Source organism: Protopterus annectens, chromosome 7.part0, assembly GCF_019279795.1.
Source record: "Protopterus annectens isolate FY-2018-M chromosome 7.part0, PAN1.0, whole genome shotgun sequence".
Lineage (NCBI taxonomy): Eukaryota > Metazoa > Chordata > Ceratodontiformes > Protopteridae > Protopterus > Protopterus annectens.
The window spans coordinates 1,443,321,030-1,443,340,897 of NC_056739.1; positions in this window are offsets into that span (position 1 = coordinate 1,443,321,030).

Genomic DNA, 19,868 nt, shown 5'->3' on the forward strand with positions numbered 1-19,868 from the left:
GTTTCTGCTATTGTTTGTGGCGCGTGTGTCCGATTACTGGGTTTCGGGCACGTTTTCATCCTCGTACACATGCGCTTTTGGGCACCATGTGTGCTCTCAGCTAAACGATTCCTCCCCACCCCTGTCCTGCAGCTTTGCTTAGCAACGGACAGGCCAGATTTGCAATGCTCCAATGTGCTTACTGCTACGGTGGCACACCCCTCTGCTGATGTCATGTATCTCCTCTGAGCCACTCCTCGTTGTTATACCGCTGCGCCGTATGGTACAACCTTCATCCGGCAGGACATTTGCTATTCAGTATTATCTGCCTCATTTGCATGACATTGACTACTAATTCATAGTTACCACGCCGAACACTATCGCAAGCCCTTAGCAACCCTTGCACCTTGGTTGTGGTGTTCCATGCCTACCATTGTGTATTATGCTGTAAACCTGATTTCTATTACGTTGCGATTTTATGACATTTTTATATTATTTCTTTATGTTACAGCAACCACACACATGCCCTGCGGTTGTGCTGTGCGTTACTGTGGACATGACATTAAATGTTGTTATTTACGTGTTGTGCATCTTTTCTTATGCCATTGGCTGTGTATTTCGCCATTGGCATATGTTAACGCTAGATACCTGGGTCTGGCCCTCTTCCATAGCTCCGATGTTCTGTTTGGGAAAATGTAAACCGTGTTTTTTGGTTTACATTTCTGTGGGCTTACGCTACGTCTGCACCACTTCATGAATCGCTATATGCCTTCATTTGCATGGTGCGACACTGCACATGGGGTGATTAGCATACCTACGCTGGGGGCTGCGCAGATCTGGCGTACGCCGGTAGTGCACGTGGAATTGGATCGTACCTGAATCGCTCGACGGCCATATTTGGCGTTATAACACCTACGCTATGCATGCGCCCGGTGCAAGCTTCATGAATCCCGGGGATTGGGTTGTTATACCCTTTAACTTCCTTAATGATTTACTCACATAATAACAAAAACAATTTTCACATACTACACAGCATATATGAAACATTTGTTTAGTCTTCTACCACATTTTGAATTTGTATCTATGCCCGATTTCCACTTTTATATCTGCCCCACAGCTATTATTATGATCTGTTTTTGTTGGTTTCTCTTAGTGTAAGAGCAGAAACGGTTGAAAACTGCAACCAAAATGGGTACATAGATACATACATCTTAATGAGACACTTACTAATGTCAGAGCCACTATTAGTAAATGTAGGCACATAATGTAGCATGAATCTGAAAGGGGAATGATTAGAGTGTAAGTTCTGTTTTATTTCAATACTGTATTACAGCAGAAACACTGTGTTCATCAATATACACATATATACTTTTAGGTTCATAGGTTGATACTAGGCTATCTGCCCTAGGGCATTTATAAGCCTAGCCAGAGTGTGTTTGACTTTCGCCACCCTTTTAGATTAGTTGACTGTGCCTCTGTATAGTAGGTCACAGAAGGTAGCCCTTTTAAGGTTAGTTTACTGTACCTCTGTCAAGCAGGGACACAGAATGGATCCCAGGGGTAAACTTACGATCTCCCATCCACTCGTCAAGATTTCTCTTGAAGAGGGTCAGTGAGGGGCTCTGCCTAACACAGATTGGGATTTTGTTCCAGAGTGAGGGGAGCCTCTGGGATATGAATCTGTCCCTCCAGCATGTCCTATTTATTTCTGTGTTGAGGTTCAAGTCCCTGGAGCTGTAGCTCTAAGGGATTTGGATTTCCTGAGGTGAAGCATGTCCATTAATTCTGGGTTGGACATGGCTTTATACGTCAGACACAGATCGCCTCTGAGTAGGTGGTATGCAACTGAGTAGAGCTGGAGTTTCTTTAGCTGAACTGCATAGGGCATCTTTTTGAGCCCCTTGATCCTCTTGGTGAGATACTTTTGGGGTCTTTCCAGTTGCTGAAGGTGTCGGGTAAGGTACATCCCAAATGGGGCATTGTAATCAATTATGGGCCTGATAAGAGATGAGTAGAGGGGTACAATGACCTCTCTTGATCTAGATGTGAACCATTTCATGATAAGGTGGGCTATATAGAAGGTCTTTCTAACCACTTTGGCAATGTGATTGTCAAAGGAGAGATTGCTATCTACTTGGGTCCCCAAGTCCCTAATTACTTCTTCCGTACTTAATGGATTATCACCTATGTGGTAATTTGTGGGCACTTTGTTTTTCCCAAAGGGGATGACTATGCACTTTTTGGCATTTAGCTTTAGGCCATGGCTCTGGCACCAGTTATCCATCTCTGTGAGACCCTTTTGGAGGATGCTTGTGTCAGCCAGAGGGTCGATTACAGCACCCAGTTTGCAGTCATCTGCGAACTTGGTCAGCCATAGTCCACCCGTGTTAGCCTGTACCCCGGAGAAATATATACCGAACAAGAGAGGTCCCAGGAGTGAGCCTTGTGGGACACCACTTGTAACTGGTTTACAGTCTGACATGGCACCTGCTATTCTGACCATGTGGGTTCTATCCCTGAGCCAGTTTGCAACCCATTTTGTGACATAGGGGTTGATATTTAAGCTGGTGAGCTTATTTATGATGCCCAAGTGGGGTATTGTGTCAAAGGCTTTTGTGAGGTCCAGGTAGGCTGTGTGGACTACCTTCCCTTCATCTATGGCTTTGGTAACTGTTTCAAAGAAGTCGACCAGGTTCAAGAGGCAAGATCTGCCTTAACGAAGCTGAATTGGGTAGAATCCAGTGTCTGGAGGTTCCCAATGTCTTTGTTTATGATTTCCATGATGATATGCTCCATAGCTTTGCAGACCAGGCTAGTCAGGCTTATAGGGTGATAGTTTCCGGAGCCTGTTGTGGCACCACCTTTGTGGAGTGGGACCACTGTTGCTGTACGCCATTCCATGGGTATATATCCTGGAGTAAGGCTGAGACTGAACAGTGACTTTATATGAGGGTTTAGTTCTTCTTGGAGCTCGTATAAGACGCAGCCCGGGACACCGTCTGGTCCCATTGATGCTGTGTTTTTTGCTTTGGAGAGGGCAGCTCTCACCTGTGCATCTGTGATTTCAGGAAGGCAACACCCTGTTGGGATATACATTTGCTCTTTTGGGGGGGAAGGGGGAGAGAAGTTTGCATTGAACCTTTCTGCCAAAATGTGTATTTTTTGTCATTTTGCACTAACTCAGAGCATATCTGGGAGTTGCCTCCCAGGTATCTGACATAACTAAAGAAGGCCTTGTGATTATCTTTAGTGTCTTGTGCAATTTTTCTTTCGAAGCTGGCCTTGGATGATTTTAAAGGTTCATAGGTTCATAGGCTCATACTAGGCTATCTGCCCTAGGGCATTTTTAAGCCTAGCCAGAGTGTGTTTGGCTTTCACCACCCATTTTAAATTAATTTTGCTATGCCTTTTTTCGAGGTTAGTATACTGTGCCTCTGTGTAACAGTGACACAGAAGTGATACCCGGGGTAAACCTACGATCTCCCATCCACTCATCAAGATTCCTCTTGAAGAGAATCAATGAGGGACTCTGCCTAACCTGGACTGGGATTTTATTCCAGAGTGAAGGGAGCCTCTGGGTTATGAATCTGTCCCTCCAGCATGTCTTATTTATTTCAGTGCTGAGGTTCAAGTCTCTCGAGCGCATAGCTCGATGGGATTTGGATTTTCTGAGGTGCAGCATGTCCATTAATTCCGGGTTGGACATGGCTTTACATCAGGCACAGATCGCCTCTGAGCAGGCGGTATGTCACTGAGTAGAGCTGGAGTTTCTTTAACCGGGCAGCATATGGCATCTGTTTGAGCCCTTTGATCCTCTTGGTGAGGTACTTTTGGGGTCTTTCCAGTTGCTGCAGGTGTCTGGTAAGGTACATCCCAAAAGGGGCATTGTACTCAATTATGGGCCTGATGAGGGATGAATAAAGAGGCATGATGACCTCCCCTGATCTAGATGTGAATCCCTTCATGATTAGGTGGGCTATATAAAATGTTTTTCTAACCACTTGGCCATGTGGTTGTCAAATGAGAGATTGCTATCAACTTGGGTCCCCAGGTCCCTAATTACTTCTTCTGTACTTAATGGATTACCACCTATGTGGTAATTTGTGGGCACTTTGTTTTTGCCAAAGGGGATGACTATACACTTTTTGGCGTTTAGCTTGAGGCCATGGCTCTGGCACCAGTTGTCTATTTCTATGAGGCCCTTTTGGAGGATGCTTGTGTCAGCTGGAGAGTCGATTATGGCGCCCAGTTTGCAGTCATCTGCGAACTTGGTCAGCCACAGTCCTTCCATGTTGGCCTGTACCTCCGAGAAATATATACTGAACAAGAGAGGTCCCAGGACTGAGCCTTGTGGGATGCCACTTGTAACTGGTTTGGAGTCTGACATGGCTCCAGCAATTCTAACCATGTGGGTTCTGTCCTTGAGCCAGTTTGCAACCCATCTCGTGACATAGGGGTTTATATTTAAGCTGGTGAGCTTATCTATAATGCCCGAGTGGGGTATTGTATCGAAGGCGAGGTCCAGGTAGGCTGCGTGGACCACCTTCCCCTCAATGGCCTTGGTGACTGTTTCAAAGAAATCAACAAGGTTTAAGAGGCAGGATCTGCCCTTAACAAAGCCGAACTGGGTAGGATCCAGTGTCTGTAGGTCCCCAATATCTTTATTTATGAGGTCCATGATGATCCTTTCCATAGCTTTGCAGACCAAGCTAGTCAGGCTTATGGGGCGATAGTTTCCAGGATCCATTGAGGCACCACCTTTGTGGAGAGGGACCACTGTTGCTGTACACCACTCTTTGGGTACATATCCTGTAGTAAGGCTGAGATTGAACAGTAGTTTTATGTTTGGGTTTAGCTCTTCTTGGAGTTCATGTAGGATGCAGCCCGGGACACCATCTGGTCCCATTGATGCTGTGTTTTTTGCTTTGGAGAGGGCAGCTGTTACCTGAGCATCTGAGATGTCGGGGGGGGGCAGCACTCTGCTGGGATAGATATTTGCCTTTTTGGTGGGGAGGGGCGGTGAGAAGTTTGCACTGAACCTGTCAGCTAGGATGTTGACAATGTCTGTGGGTTCGGTGTATTTTTTTGTCATTTTGGACTAATTCTGAGCATATCTGGGAATTCCCACCCAGGTTCCTAACATAACTAAAGAAAGCCTTGTAATTATCCTTAGTGTCCTGTGCAATTTGTCTCTCGAAGCTGGCCTTAGATGATTTTATGAGTGCCTGTAGTTTTATGCTAATACTGATCAGAGATGCCTTCCCTTTTTGGGATTTTGCTCTATCATGTAGGTTCATAGGTTGTAACTAGGCTATTAGCCCTAGGGCCTATACAAGCCTAGCCATAACAATTCCCTGGCTATTTCTTCCCACATTATTTACTTTCCTGGACCCCTGTCTAGCAGGCGACTGACGTGATCCCTGGGGTGAATTTCCTTTCTCCCATCCAATCGTCAAGGTTCCTCTTGAAGAGGTCCAGTGAGATTAGTTTATGGTCTGATCTTACCAGTGAGGGATACACTTCTGGTCTGGAGCATAGAGTCCCCATGTTAGTGAAGATCAGGTCCAGTATGTTTTCCCCTCTTGTGGGAGTGGTAACAAGTTGTTCCATAGCATTTGAGTTTATAAATTCTAGGAACCTTTGGGCTAGGGTGTTGGAGCTAGAGTAATGCTCCCAGTCTATGTTTGGGTAGTTGAAGTCGCCCAATATAATGGCGTTTGGAGAGACCTTCATATTTTCCAGTGTTCTCAGGAAGGCCGAGTGGGGTTCCTGGGTTTGGGAGGGTGGTCTGTAGCAGGCTATAAACTGGAAGGCAGTTTTACCCACTGTTAGTTGCACATGGATAGTCTCTGATGCTTCATGCTGTGCCACCAACCTGGAAGTGTGGGTATCTTTGAAGAATATTGATACTCCCCCTCCTTTTGTGGTTCGGTCCAAGTTTTGGGGCCGAAAAGCATGGTATGAGGTATAACCTGGTAGTGCTGGGGTGCTCTCGGGAGCCTTGAACCAGGTTTCTGTTACTGCACAGATATCGATGTTCTCCATGCTAAGGAGAGTTTTGAGTGCATGCATCTTGAGGTTTAGACTTCTGGCGTTGAGTAGCATTACTCTTTGTTTCTTATCCCTTGTGATACCTATGGAGGTGGGTTTGTCTTTTGAGCCTTGCCTAAAAAAGGGACTATGGGGGTAGAAAGAGCCTTTGCCAATATCCGAAATCCCAGGGGTGACAGGTGCAAGCCGTCCCTAGCGAAGCATCGTGGCTTGTCGAGCATGTCATCCCAGGCTGACAGGCATTGGATCCCCTTTGAATGACACCAATACATAAGCCAATTGTTGAAATTGATCATCTTGTCTTCATATTGTGGCATCATTCTTGGTGAGGGTAAGATGCTACTCAAGGTCAGGGTCATACCGGCCTGGGCTACATGCTCAGAGAGCTCCTCTATGTCTCTTTTCATGTAGTCCACGGAGGTACATCTCAGGTCATTCACACCAGCATGGACAATGACTGAGTCATATTTGTACTTGCCTTGGAGTGACCTGAGTGCTTGTGTTATGTGGCGGATCCTAGCGCCTGACAGGCAGCTCACCATGACCTTCTCCTTGTTCAGCCTGGTGAGCAGGACGTCAGTGTGCCTGAAGATAGTCACCTATTACAAGTGTATCAGGTGTGTTGTTTAGCCTTAAGGGCTGTGACTGTTCGGCACACTGGCTTTGTGAGCTATGTGTTGCACGTGTTTTGTTTTGGGGTAGCGGTTGCTTGGGTGTCTGCTTTGGAGGTCTCTGCTGCTTAGGCAGATTTTTATTTAAAGCCTCCTAGTATGTTTTTGTGTGTTTATGTGTTTGGTTTGTTGTTGTGGTAGGTCTATGTGAGACTGGAATTGTAGTGAGTGTGGTTTCCTTCTCCTCCTGACTGGTTTCACCAGTACTGAGTTGAGAGAGCTTAGCCTCCAGCATGGCTATATTGTTCCATCTCTCACATGTGTTGGAATTTGTTGGGAGGAGGAGAGGGTTGTCTATGTACATGAGGCAGTTGTAACATTGCCTCAAGGTTCCCAGATTCACCAGCTGGACCGGAGCGGAGATTGACAACTGACCTTTGGACATGCTTGAATAGTACTGGGAATTCCTTTATAATTGAAAAAAAGGGCCAATGGGGAACAATGTACTCAAGGGGAGTTTGTGAGGGTGTAGTGCTTTTAATTTTGTAGTGCTGACTTATATAATTGCTTTAGTGAGCAAGTGCCAGGTAACTTAAATGCAATGTGTTACAGGTAACTTAAATGCAAAAATGGCAAACAGTAACTTTCTTTCAAGTGAAACAAGGAAATAAGTACATTAAGCAATGCAGATATCACTAGGGATCCACAGAAGTGCTGAAAAACCGCATTTTAGGTGGAATTAGCTTTTCAGGGAAATAACAAGCAAACAAACAACAAGCATACAAACAAAGCTAGATTCAGCAGGTCTGGATCTAGTCTATGTTACAGCAAACGAGGTGTACCAATTTCAGTAAGAAACAGTTCAAATATGCAGGCACTATAAGCCTTTAACCAGAAATACCCAGCTCAGAAGGGCAGAGTCCAGCCTCTCCTCCCACAAGAGTGCAGACCACAAACCCTTTTAATGTAAAATAACTGGCCTGAAGCCCAAGTGCTTAAATCAGAATTAATACACTTTTAGAATAACAGACACTGAGCCCTCAATCAGTACTTCCCAACTTAGAAAGATGTAAGCTACCTGTTCTGCCACTACAGTGCAGACCACAAACCTTCTTAATGTAAAACAACTGGCCTGAAGCCCAAGTGCTTAAACCAGAATTAATACACTTTTATAATAACAGACATGGAGCCCTCAATCAGCAGTATCCAAATTAGAAGGATGTAAGCTACCTGTCCTGCCACCACAGTGCAGGCCACAAACCTTCCTAATGTAAAACAACTGGTCTGAAGCCCAAGTGCTTAATCCAAAAGACTTAGAATGATAGCTACACTTTAATCAAGTTACTACCAAACAGTAATAAATACAGTTTAATACTTTAAAGAATGCCTGGATTAGTGCTCAAGTTATACAAACAAAGCTAGATTCAGCAGGCCTGGATCTAGTCTATGCTACAGCAAACAAGGTGTACCAATTTCAGTAAGAAGCAGTTCAAATATGCAGGCACTATAAGCCTTTAACCAGAAATTCCCAGCTCAGAAGGGCAGAGTCCAGTCTCTCCTCCCGCAAGAGTGCAGATCATGAACCCTTTTAATGTAAAATAACTGGCCTGAAGCCCAAGTGCTTAAACCAAAATTAATACACTTTTAGAATAACAGACACTGAGCCCTCAATCAGCAGTTCCCAACTTAGAAGGATGTAAGCTACCTGTTCTGCCACTACAGTGCAGACCACAAACCTTCTTAATGTAAAACAACTGGTCTGAAGCCCAAGTGCTTAAACTAAAAGGCTTAGAATGAGTTACACCAAGCAGTAATAAATACAATTGAGTACTTTTAAGATGACGCAAAAGCAAAATAAAGTAGGAAGAAACACAAATACAGTAAAAGCAGATTATTATTATTTTTTTTTTTGAGTGAGCAAATGAGATGGGCCCAGAAGTTACAGGACAGAAACAAGTGCAAATGCATCAAATCAGAAAGTTGAGAGAGATGGAAGACCGCCCAAATGGCCAATAACTACGAATTCTGGGCCAGAACCACTCCTTATGTGGTAGACAGGTTACCTAGTGCTTACCACTCCCACTGATAAGCTAGAAGGCTTCCCTCCAACACAGAAAGGCTTGGGGGGCTCAGAAGCTTACAAATAGTCCTGGATACAGCAAATCTGTATCTGGAACACTAATTACAGGAAAGGTAGGAAACGGGCTTACAATTTTTTTTTTCAGAAAAGTAGCAAAAACAGTAGTAAAAACAATTCACATGCAGTGCAAGCTGGCACACTTGAGTATGTAGCAATATTAGTCCACAGACAGTTTGAAAAAATGTAATTAAATTTAAAAAGGACTAAAAGCAAGTGCAGAAAGGGTTTATTAGGTAGAATGCGGTAAAGAGATGGGACTGGGGGAGTGTCCTAGATCAAATCTACAGTGGGGCGGGCACTGCAAAAGCCACCAAATTTAAACTACAACCAAGAGCAGGGAGGGGGGGGTGGGGAAAAGTTTCAACAGAGATGTGAGGAATCAGAGTGCAAATTATAAAACCAAAAAAATATATACTGATCTCTGTATATTTGCAGAACAGTAAGACAACAGATATCTAAGCAATTATTTAGCTATATAATACAGAAAAATATACTCAGCTCTATATATTTGCAGACAGTCTTGTAAGGCTGTCTCTCAACACACAGGTTCCACTTTAAATGTAGGCTGCTGCTATTAAGTCAAATTAAGGGAACCTTGAGTTAACAACACACAAGCTATAGAAACCAAAATGGGGGGGGGGGGGCAGTTTCAACAGAGATGTGAGGAATCAGAGTGCAAATTATAAAACCAAAAAATATATACTGATCTCTGTATATTTGCAGAACAGTAAGACAACAGATATCTAAGCAACAATTTAGCTCTATAATACAGAAAAATATACTCAGCTCTATATATTTGCAGATAGTCTTGTAAGGCTGTCTCTCAACACACAGGTTCCACTTTAAATGTAGGCTGCTGCTATTAAGTCAAATTAAGGGAACCTTGAGTTAACAACACACAAGCTATAGAAACCAAAATGTGGGGGGGGGGGCAGTTTCAACAGAGATGTGAGGAATCAGAGTGCAAATTATAAAACCAAAAACATATATACTGATCTCTGTATATTTGCAGAATAGTAAGACAACAGATATCTAAGCAACAATTTAGCTCTATAATACAGAATAATGCAGAAAAATATACTCAGCTCTATATATTTGCAGATAGTCTTGTAAGGCTGTCTCTCAACACACAGGTTCCACTTTAAATGCAGGCTGCTGCTATTAATTCAAATTAAGGGAACCTTGAGTTAACAACACACAAGCTATAGAAACCAAAATGGGGGGCGGGGTGGGGAAGACAGTTTCAACAGAGATGTGAGGAATCAGAGTGCAAATTATAAAACCAAAAAAATATATACTGATCTCTGTATATTTGTAGAACAGTAAGAGAACAGATATCTAAGCAATAATTTAGCTCTATAATACAGAATAATACAGAAAAATATACTCAGCTCTATATATTTGCAGATAGTCTTCTAAGGCTGTCTCTCAACACACAGGTTCCACTTTAAATATGAGGGAGTGTAGTTTCTTGCTAGTACTGATCAGTGACGCCTTCCCTTTTTGGGATTTTGCTCTGTCATGTAGTAGTTTTCTCCTTCTGTTGTATGTATGGCCAGGGTCCAGCAGACAGGTGTCCTGCCTTTGGAGGAGTGAGTCTTGGTTTTATTTGGGATAGCATGCTCCATGCATTCCTGTAGGTGTCCATAGAATGCTTTTGTAAAGGATTCTGCATTTTGGGCCATATTTTCCACTGGCCCGGGGGCTTTGAAGGATTCCACCTCAGTTATGAGAAGTGTGAAGTTTGCTTTTGAGAAGTTCTTCACCGTGGTTTCCTTGGCTAGGGGTGGGGATGGAATATGGATGTCCAGTGAGATTTGTTTATGGTCTGATCTTACCAATGAGGGCTGTACCTCTGGTGTGGAACATAGAGACCCCATGTTGGTGATGACTAGATCCAATATGTTTTCCCCTCTTGTGGGAGTGGTGACCAGTTGTTCCATAGCATTTGAGTTTATAAATTCTAGGAACCGTTGGGCAAGGGTGTTTGGGCTTGAGTAGTTTTCCCAATCGATGTTTGGGTAGTTGAAGTCACCCAATATAATAGTGTTTGCAGAGACCTTCATATTCTCCAGTATTCTCAGGAAAGCCTAGTGAGGATCCTGTGTTTGGGAGGGTGGTCTGTAGCAGGCTACAAACTGAAAGGCAGTTTTTCCCACTGTTAGTTGCACATGGATGGTCTCCGATGCTTTGTGCAGTGCCACTAACCTGGAGGTGTGGGTATCTTTGATAAATATGGATACTCCCCCTCCTTTTGTGGTACGGTCCGAGTTTTGGGGCCGGAAAGCATGGTATGAAGTATAACCTGTTAGTGCTTGGGTGCTGTCGGGACCCTTGAACCAGGTTTCTGTTACTGCACAGATATCGATATTTTCCATACTGAGGAGAGCCTCGAGTGCATGCATCTTGAGGTTTAGACTTCTGGTGTTGAGCAGCATTACCCTTAGTTTTTTTTTCTTTGTGCTGTCTATGGGGGTGAGTTTGTCTTTTGAGCCTTGCCTAAAAAAGGCACTATGGGGTAGGCAAGAGCCTTTGCCAGTATTCGAAAACCCAGGGGTGACAGGTGCAAACCATCCCTAGCGAAGCAACGTGGTTTGTCGAGCATGTCATCCCAGGCTGACAGACACTGGATCCCCTTTGAATGACACCAATACTTTAGCCAATTGTTAAAATTGATCATTTTGTCTTTATACTGTGGCATCATTCTTGGTGAGGTTAAGATGCTACTCAAGGTCAGGGTCATATCGGCCTGGGCTACATGATCAAAGAGCTCCTGTATGTCTTTTTTCATGTAGTCCAGGGAGGAACATCTCAGGTCATTCACACCAGCATGGACAATGATGGAGTCATATTTGTACTTGCTTTGGAGTGACCTGAGTGCTTGTGTTTTGTGGCGGATCCTGGCACCCGACAAGCAGCTTACAGTAACCTTCTCCTTGTTCAGTCTGGTGAGTGGGACATCAGTTTGTCTGACAATAGAGTCACCTATTACAAGTGTATTAGGTGTGTTGTTTAGCCTTAAGGGCTATGACTGTGTGACACACTGACTTTGTGAGCTATGTGCTACGTGGATATTGTTTCGTGGTAGGTGCTGTTTGGATGTCTGCTTTGGAGGTCTCTGCTGCTTAGGCAGACTTTTATTTAGAGCCTCCGAGTATGTTTTTGTGTGTTTATGTGTTTGGTTTGCTGATGTGATAGGTCTATGTGAGACTGGATTTGTGGTGTGTGTGGTTACCTTCTCCTCCTGACAGGCTGTGCCAGTACTGGGTTGAGAGAGCTTAGCCTCCAGTTTGGCTATATAGTTGCATCTCTCACATATATTTGAGCTTGTTGGTAGGAGGAGAGGGTGGTCTGTATACATAAAGCAGTTGTAACATTGCCTCAAGATTCCCAGATTCACCAGCTGGACTGGAGAGTAAACCCGAAACTGACCTTTGGACATGTCTGAATAATATAGGGAACTACTTATTGACTGATCAGAAAGAACCAATAGGGAGCAAGTGCTTAGAAGGAGTATAAGAGGATGTGCTTTAGTTTGTGTTTACCTATGAGATTAGTTATACGAGCAAGTGCAGGTCTTTAGAATGAAAATAGAGTGCTTAATTAGAGATTTAGAGCAGTTCTAAGGGAAAAAGTGAAGAGGAGACTTTGTGGAGCCGGGGATAGTTTAAACCTGTTTAAGCGGCGCTGCCCGACGCTGCCCTGTGCGCAAGATCACGCAAAAAGAGAGTTGCAGTGTTTTAAGAGAGAGAGATCAAGGAGTTTAAAATTGACCCAAAATGGCCAATAAAACAAGGGCTTCTAGGCAGTAACCACTCCTACAGGGACAGGCAGGCTGCTCAGTGTTAACCACTGCCACTGGTGAACACAGAGACTTCCCTTTAGCCCAAGCAAGCACTGGACTCCAAGAAACTTACAAACAGTTCAGAACAGCAAATCTGTAACTGAACTTTCTTAAATTTCAGAAAGTGGAAAAAAGCAAGATGTTTTTGTTTTTTTTTTCTTTTTTTGTTTTAGTTTAAAGGTAGCAGAGATACACAAGTAGCAAACTATTCACAACAGTGCAACAAATGACCCCACACTTGAGTGCTAGGCCAAAGTCAGGTAAAATACAATTGTAAGAGAAAAAAAAAGATTTTAAATTAAGTGCAACACAGGAAATGCAGTAAACAGGCTCTAGATATGTTATAAATACTGTTTCTAATACAGATATAAACTTTAGCAGGCCAGAAAATGCCAAAAAGTAGGCGGCAAAGCAGTAATTCTAAACAAAATATCAGAAGAAAATACTTAAAATCTCAAAAGTGGCTCCTTTCTTCTCTCAGCGGTTTCTCCCCTTGATAGGTGCTTCAGCAACAACTAACAAGCCTGGAAAGATGCCAAAACCACGAGGCAGCAGGGTTTTAAGAGAGAGATATCAAGGAGTTTAGCATTGACCCAAAATGGCCAATAAAACTACAGCTTCTAGGCAGTAACCACTCCTATGGGGACAGGCAGGCTGTTCAGTGTTAACCACTACCACTGGTGAACACAGAGACTTCCCTTTAGCCCAAGCAAGCACTGGCCTCCAAGAAATTTACAAACAGTTCAGAACAGCAAACCTGTAACTGAACTTTCTTAAATTTCAGAAAGTGGGAAAAAAGCAAGATTTTTTGTTGTTTTCTTTTTTTGTTTTAGTTTAAAGGCAGCAGAGATACACAAGTAACAAAATATTCACAACAGTGCAACAAATGACCCCAAACTTGAGTGCTAGTCCAAAGTCAGGTAAAATGCAATTTTAAGAGAAAAAAATGATTTTAAAAATTAAGTGCAACACAGGAAATGCAGTAAACAGGCTCTAGATGTGTTCTAAGTACTGTTTCTAATACAGATATAAACTTTAGCAAGCCAGAAAATGCTGAAATGTAGGTGGCAAAGCAGTAATTCTAAACAATAAAATCAGAAGAAAATACTTAAAATCTCAAAAGTGGCTACTTTCTTCTCTCAGCATTTTCTCCCCTTGGTAGGTGCTTCAGCAGCAACTAACAAGCCTGGAAAGATGCCAAAACCACGAGGCAGCAGGGTTTTAAGAGAGAGAGAGAGAGATCAAGGAGTTTAGAATTGACCCAAAATGGCCAATAAAACTTCAGCTTCTAGGCAGTAACCACTCTTACAGGGACAGGCAGGCTGCTCAGTGTTAACCACTGCCACTGGTGAACACAGAGACTTACCTTTAGCCTAACCAAACACTGGCCTCCAAGAAACTTACAAACAGTTCAGAACAGCAATTCTGTAAATGAACTTTCTTAAATTTCAGAAAGTGGGAAAAAAGCAAGATTTTTTAGTTTTTTTCTCTTTTTGTTTTAGTTTAAAGGTAGCAGAGATACACAAGTAGAAAAAATATTCACAAAAGTGCAATAAATGACCCCAAACTTGAGTGCTAGGCCAAAGTCAGGTAAAATGCAATTTTAAGAGAAAAAAATGATTTTAAATTAAGTGCAACACAGGAAATGAAGTAAACAGGCTCTAGATGTGTTCTAAATACTGTTTCTAATACAGATATAAACTTTAGCAAGCCAGAAAATCCCGAAAAGTAGACGGCAAAGCAGTAATTCTAAACTAAAAATCAGAAGAAAATACTTAAGATCTCAAAAGTGGCTCCTTTCTTCTCTCAGCATTTTTTCCCCTTGGTAGGTGCTTCAGCAACAACTAACAAGCCTGGAAAGATGCCAAAACCACGAGGCAGCAGGGTTTTAAGAGAGAGAGATCAAGGAGTTTAGAATTGACCCAAAATGGCCAATAAAACTACAGCTTCTAGGCAGTAACCACTCCTACAGGGACAGGCAGGCTGCTCAGTGTTAACCACTGCCACTGGTGAACACAGAGACTTCCCTTTAGCCCAAGCAAGCACTGGCCTCCAAGAAACTTACAAACAGTTCAGAACAGCATATCTGTAACTGAACTTTCTTAAATTTCAGAAGGTGGGAAAAAAGCAAGATTTTTTTGTTTTTTTTCTTTTTTGTTTTAGTTTAAAGGTAGCAGAGATACACAAGTAGCAAAATATTCACAACAGTGTAATAAATGACCCCACACTTGAGTGCTAGGCCAAAGTCAGCTAAAATGCAATTCTGAGAGAAAAAAATTATTTTAAATTAAGTGCAACATATGAAATGCAGTAAACAGGCTCTAGATATGTTCTAAATACTGTTTCTAATACAGATATTTTTGTAAAAAAAAAAAAAAAAAAAGAGAGAGAGAGAAAGAGCACTCTTACCAGGAGTTTACAGGCAGGAACATCACATTTTGCATCCTCTCACATATGTTTTCTAGGGACCCTGCCACAGTCTTCAGGATGTGAGCACTTAGAAATACGGTATAACCCTTGGAATGTAGTTTAGTATATAAATAATCTTAGCAGTGGTATGCTGTATGCCTAAAACTTAATTGCAACAACCTCAATATCAGGAACATATAATGATATGAAGCACAGTTGCCTTGCTTGATGTGTTGATTCTATGTTTATATTTCATTTGTGCTTGTTGATTTGGTCCTTTTGTCTAATGTTTCCACTTCTGTACTGCAATCATGTATTTGTGTCATGCACTGGAGGAAAGCACTTTGCAGTCAACCAAGAACTCCTGCATACCGGCTGTGTAAAATAGTATAGTAACAGTCAATATGAAGATATAATGCCTGATGTTCACAGCTGGCAAAAACATTGCCTTCCGTGGCATATATCAACTTATAAAGATGAGTCTGAAAGCTTTTAGTATAATGAGACTCAGTCAAATGAGTTTTCAGTATTTTGAAAATTAGGTATTGTGGTCTCAGTCAAATGAAATTCAGTATTTTGATCATGTGTAATATATATATATATATATATATATATATATATATATATATATATATATATATATAAATATATATAGGTATATATAAATGTGTGTGTGTTTATCTATCTATCTATCTATCTATATATATATATATATATATATATATATATGTACACACATATAAATGTGTACATATATATATATATGCATATATATATATATATATATATATATATATATATATATATATATATATATATATATATATATATATATATATATATATATATATATATATATATATATATATCTATACACACATATATATATATATATATCTATATATATATGGGTCTACTGACATTGCCGAGAGTCCAGAATGCCGGCAACCATATGGCCAACACCATATGATTGACATTCGGATTGCCGACAATGGGAAACCCGCATTGCACTATAGTGCGGAATGGAAAGATTTTCATTCCTGCACTGACGTGCGAACTCTGAGTTGGTACATTAAAGTTACGGGGGATGTGGGGGCGGAGCCCCCTTGCTATCAGTTGAAAGGGAAGTTTATGTTAGGTTTTTATGATTTTTTTGTGTTGTTGAGATTTTGGTTGTTGGTGATGTGGTGTCGGCCATATTGTTGACGGTGTTTTGCGGTTTCGGTGTTTTCAGGTAGATATATATATATATATATATATATGTGTACATATATATATATATATATATATATATATATATCTATATATATATAGATATATATATATATATATATATATATATATGTGTGTGTGTGTGTGTGTGTGTGTGTGTGTATATATATATATATATATATATATATATATATATATATATATATGTGTGTGTGTGTGTGTGTGTGTGTGTGCATGTAGATATATATATATATATATATATATATATATATATATATATATTTGTACATTTAATTTTGTTTACCAGCAGCTGATTTAACAATATGTTAATGTAACTAGCCTACACTCAACCTGAAAGGTGAACTATGTCTTAAAGCAATCTCTTTTTGATATTGGCTTCTTCCCCGTCTCTCCCTTCCTAAATTGATAATGTTTGCCACAAGGTTATTTTATTGGACCTTTAATTTCTTTTCTGTCATTTCTATGTATATTTATGTCTTCACTTTATAATCTACCAGTACACAAATGACACCATCATCCTCTTCGCCACCTCTTCATATTACTTTTCAGTGTGTGTTTTCTCTCCCTTATGCATTCCTTTATTATTTAGTATCCAGTATACTTGCATTAATAAATAAGTAAGTAAATCCAAGTCCTAAATCACATAACAACCTATCACTGTGTATATTATGTTTTGCATTGTAGTATTATTGCTCAGTGGATAGATAGCACATGGCAACATCCACTTAACTTCTGGATCCAGAATTCAGGTTGGATAATTCTGTTCTTATAGGCTCTTAGGTGATTACAAGGCTATTGATCCACATGGGTCTTTCGAAGCCTAGCTCTGCATTTCAAGGACATTTTTAGCCCTTGTTATTTAGATAAGTACTTCCTAGGCTGGCGATCCATAAGGATCTTTAGAAGCCTAGCCTTGCATTTCCAAGAAAATTTTAGCCCTTGTAATTTAAGTATGAATACCCCTAAGACAGGTAGAACTTTTACATGTTACCCCCACAAGTGAGCTAAACTAGGGATTAATTTGCAGTTTCCCATCCATTCATCCAGATTATATTTGAATAGAGTACAGGAAGTCCTTTGCTTTATGTGAAGAGGGAGATGATTCCAAAGGAGTAGTATTCTCCGTGATACAGATCTATCCTTCCAACATGTTCTTCTTCTGTTGTAGAAGTGATTAAGATGGCTTGAGTGGTGTCTTTAGGATGCATGTTAAATCTAAGAGGATATTATCTGTTAAAGCTTTGTGCATGTGGCAAAATTACCCTCATTAGCCTGTATGACAGCAAGAAGAAGAATATGTCTTTAATATGGTCAGTGTAGTTTTTATGATTAATAACATTGATTTTCTTGATGAGAAAGTGTTTTGGTCATTCAAGCTTCATTAAGTATTTGGACAGGTAGAATACCAGCTGAGATATTATACTCAATGATCAGACTAATCTGTGACTAAAACAGTGGAATGGTCACATCCCTGGACGTAAATGCCATACCCTTACTAATAAGATGCACAATGAGGTGATCAAAGGACAATTTTTTTTTTGTCCACATAGGTTCTCAGGTCCCTAACTACTGGATTTAATTTCAAGGATATATTGCAGATGTGATAGTTACAGGGGAAATTACGGGTGCTGAAGGAGACTATTATACATTTTTTGGCATTTAGTTTTAGTCTATGCTTATGACACAAGAAATTAATTTCGGGATGACCTTCTTAAATGATTTTGTTGACCTCTGGAGAGTTCATGATGGCACCAAATTCACAGTCATGAGTAAATGTTTTCAGTCCTAAACCCTTGACATTAGTTTTGACCTCATTGAAGTAAATGCCAAAGAGGATTGGTCCAAGCATTGAATCCTTGGTTACAGCACTAGTAACAGGTCTTTTGGAGGAGGTAGAGCCACCTACTTGCCACTGATATATCTGTGAGTCATCTTGCTATCTAATGAGTTACGTAAGGATTATCATTTATCTAGAAGAGTTTATTAACAGTAGCTGAGAGTGGGAAGGTGTTGAACATCTTTGCGAGGTGGTGTGCACTAAGGTTCTATATTATAAGAGCAAGGATTTCAATATTCGAAAACCATATGGGTGACACCAAATGGTCGAATATTGAAAACCTCGCAAGTGTGAATGGAGATCGCTGTAGGGAATTCTTCCCTTTACTTCAATGGAGTGCAATCTTGGAGTTGGAATATTTAAGTAGTGGGGGTGTGTGGGGGTGCAGGGGGGCTTGCCCCCTTGCTCAGAGTGATCAGGTAGGTTTTTGTTTAATTTTTACATTTTTTATTTTTGTTTCGAAGTTTCACAACTTTGCTCATATGGTGTCGCCCATATGGTGTTCGAAGTTGTGAAACTTCATTCTTATAATATAGACCCGTGCACTAATTTACCATCATTTGTGTCTTCAGTAATGTTTTCAAAGAAGTCAGCCAGGTTAAACAGGCAGTTTCTGCTCTTGACAAAATCAGCCTATTGTGGCCAAAGAGTTTGTTGGTCACCTGTGTCCTTAATTCTGTGATTATCTTCTCCATAGCCTTCAGATGAGACTGGGCAGACATATGGTTCTCTAATAATTCAAGTCCATTAATGCTCACCTTTCTTCTCCACCCATCCTGCATGGAGATTGTTTGGAATTTGCACTGAACAGCCTCTGTAGGGAGTTTGACAGGTTCTGTTTCAGTCTGGCCAGTAAGCAGCCTGGTGTGTTACCTAGAAACATCGAAGCGGTATGCTTGGCCTTGGAAATTGCTTTGTGGACTTGCTCTTGGGAGATTTGAGGGAGGTGTGTATGCAGGTATGTGACCTGGGACCTTAGGGGAGAGAAGTGGTGAAGTTAGAACTAAATGTGTCTGGTTGTAAATTAACTATGTTCTCAAGGCCTGAGTATGTGATACCATTTATAATCAGCTCTGAGCAATTCCAGACATTGTTTCTGAGATTTCTAGCATAGTTAAGGATGATAAAAATAGTCACCCAGTCAAAAGACAACATATTTAGCACACATGTGAATCATTTCTCATACCACTTGACACATATCAGTCAGCCTAAATAGAAACAACACCACAGACTGCAAGGGAATTAAGCAATAATGGCAACTTTGCAGAAATATTAATAAACTACAAAAAATATTCTGAAATCATAAAGCATACTGAGAATGAACAAATGTTAGAGCAATTATTTTAAGGACTAAGGCCAATACTACTCCATCCCTGAAGCACAAGTTTTCTTCTCATTTTTTGTAATATGTGTACAGGACCAAGTTGTTGCTTCTAGAATACTTCCAGAATCCAGCATCTTCCAAATAGCCATAGATGAAGAAAAGCCCCTGGTTGAGTGGGCCTTGACCCTGCCTAGAATTTATTGTGTTGAGCATAACAAACCATTTGAAAATAGTCTGTTTTGACCCAGGTTGTCCCACCTTCTTATCTTTACAAAGAAGGAACAATTGATCTGAAGATCTGAGAGATTTATTTCTATCAAGGTAGAACTTGAGTTACCTGTAGAAATACAAGGTATGGTCTATAATTTATCCCTTATTCTTAGGTTTAGGAGTGAAAATAGGAAGATGAATAGTTTGACTTGTAAACTCAGATACTACTT